The sequence below is a fragment of the Octodon degus genome, unplaced genomic scaffold, assembly GCF_000260255.1.
Source record: "Octodon degus isolate 3935 unplaced genomic scaffold, OctDeg1.0 scaffold00157, whole genome shotgun sequence".
NCBI lineage: Eukaryota > Metazoa > Chordata > Mammalia > Rodentia > Octodontidae > Octodon > Octodon degus.
Window position 1 is genome coordinate 399,578 of NW_004524733.1, and position 3,013 is coordinate 402,590.

Here is a 3,013-nt window from a genome sequence, read left to right on the forward strand (position 1 = left end):
AGCAGTTTATTTCCCTGTCACAATGTCTACTTTATCTTCTTTTAGTTTCTTACACTAGAGAGACAATACAATGTTTACACATGCAAGTTTGATTTATTTCACTTATAATTATGGTATCTAGTTGCATCTATTTACCTAAAAAGCCTCTAGCTTATCTTTCTTTATAGCTGAGTGATATTCCATTCTATAAAAATATCGTATGTTTTCTATCCATTCCCATTATATAAAAATATCGTATCTTTTCTGTCCATTCCTCAATTGATAGGCATTTGGGTTGTTTCCAAGATTTGGTGTGACAGGTTGTGCTGATATAAAGATGGGTGCACATATGTCACTGTGGCATGATGTTTTTAATTCTTTTGGGAACATACACAGAAGGGGAGTAGCTGGTGGGAATGGGACCTCTAATCCTAGTCCACACTGATCTCTACAATGGTTGTACCAGTCTGCAGTCCCACCAACAGTGAAGCCTTCCTTTTTCTCACAGTCCCACCAACATTTGTTATTGGTTGATTTCTTGATAATAGCCATTCTCTCTGTGGTGAGATGGCTCCTTAGAGTTGCTTTTATATGTGTTTATCAAACGACAAATGATATTTAACATTTTTTCATTTTATTTGCCATTTGCATTTCTTCACCTAAAAAGTGTGTTGATCTCAATGTCCACTTTTGGATTGGATCTTTGAAGTCTGGGGACCTGATTTTTAAAAAAATATTTAATTATTTATTCATTTATTTTTGTTACAAAGTCTTGCAGGGCAGTTTGGATTCTTAGTGATTATCCTGTCTCAGTCTCACTAGCACTGGAATTACAGTTGTGTGCACCACAGCTTGTTTCAATGGCTGGCTCAGCATGAAGTACCAGGGATTGAACTCAGGTCCTTGTCCTTGCCAGGCAGGTGCTTAGAATGCCGAGCTATCTCCCCAGTCCTAAATGTGTATGTTCTTGATGAATAGAGTGATTTGTTTTAGTGGTGTTCGTAAATAGGATATCATGTCCGCATCTTGTACAGCAATTAACCACTAGGAAGAATGTATGCAATGTGCTAATTATTGAAACTATCCTACTAATTTGATTTGAAACTGTCTCATTGCTATTTGTTTATCAATAAAATTTTGGGTAAAAAATAAAAAAAAAATAAATGTGTATGTTTTCCATGCCATCCAGAACACTACTATTGCTTTTTGAGTATTGACTTTGTATCCAGCTATGCTATTGAATGTGGTTATTAATTCTAGAATTCTTTTGATGAGGTGTTTTTGTTTTTGTTTTCAGAACTGGGGATTGAATTCAGGCCCTTGCACTTGCCTTCCACTTGCCACTTATTCTACTGAGCTGTCTCCCCAGCCCCTTGATGAAAATTTTGATGTGGAATATTATCAGCAAATAATTGCAGTTTAAGCTTCTTTTCCAATCCTTATTTCTTTTATTTTGCTCTCTTGTCTAATTACTCAGGCTAATATTTCCAGAGCTATATTGGATAGGAGTAGTGGATAGTGGACATCCTTGTCTTGTTCCTGATTTTAGATAGAAAGCTTTCAGTTTTTGTGCATTTAGTATGATGTTAGCTATTTATTTATCATAGATGGCTTTTATCAGGTTGAGGCAAAGACCATCTATCCCCATTTTCTGTAGGATTTTTATCATGAATGAGTGTCAGACCTTATCAAAAGCTTTTTCTGTATCTATTGAGATGATCGTGAGATTTTTGCCTTTGGCTGTGTTGATATGGTGTATTACATTTATTGATTTACGTATGTTGAACTGTTCCTGGAATGAATCATCTGTGGTGAAGGTGTATAATCTTCTTAATGATTTGCTGTGTTCTGCTTGCTGTATTTTATCGAGGAGTTTTGCATCTATATTCATTAGGGAGATTGGCTTGCAGCTCTCCGTCTGGTTGGGTCTTTTTTCAGTCATGGTATTAGAGTACTATTTGCCTCCAGGAATGTGTTAGGGAGTTTTTCTTCCTTTTCAATTTCATTAAAGAGTTTGAGGAGTGTTGGTATTAAATCTTATCTAAATTATTTGTAGAATTCAACTGTAAATCCATCAATGCCTAGGTATTTCTTTGTTGGTAAGTAATTAAGTATATTTTCAATTTCATTAATTGATATTGGGTTATTCAAAATTTTTATATCTTTTTGGCTCAGCTTTGGTAATACATGTGTTTCTATGAATCTTTCCATTTTTTCTGTGTGTTCTATGCTATATGCAAGAAAATTTTTTGACATAAGTATTGCTGATCTTCTGAATTTCCACAGGATTTGTAGTGATTTTACTCTTCATTTTTTATTGAATGAATCTGAGTTTTTTCTTCCTTTTTTTTAATAAAGTTCACTAGGGGTTTATTAGTTTTATTTATTTATTCTTTCAATGAATCAACTGTTTGATTCATTAATATTTTGTATTTCTTTGTCTCAATTGAAATAATTTCTGCTCTGATTTTTATAATGTCCTCCCTTGTATTGGCTTTGGGCCTACCTGGTATGTTTTTTTTTCTTTAAATTTGACGTGCAGCATTGGGTTGTTATTTTGTGCTTGTTCTGCTTTCCTGATGTGAGAATTCACTGCTATAAGTTTTCCTCTTAGGGTTGCTTTCATTGTGTCCCACAAGTACCTGTAAATTGTATTTGCATTTTTGTTTAATTGTAAGCATTGGTTAATTTCTTCATTAATTTGTTATGTTACCCATTGGTTGTTCAGGAGGGCGTTATTTAATTTCCAAGTATTTATGGAGTTTTTGTGGATTCTTTTGCCGTTCATTTCCAGTTGTATTGCACTATGGTCAGATAATATGCATGGCATAATTTCAGTTTCTTTGACTTTATTTAATCATGTTGTATGGGCTAGTATATGGTCTGTTTTATTTATTATTTTAAGTATTTATTTTATCAGGTTCAGTTTTCCTTTTCTAATTTTTCATGAATTTAGGACAGGGTGTACAGGATACATAGGGTTTCACTATGTAGATCAGATTTGTAGTGATTCTTCTGTTTTCAACCTCTCAAG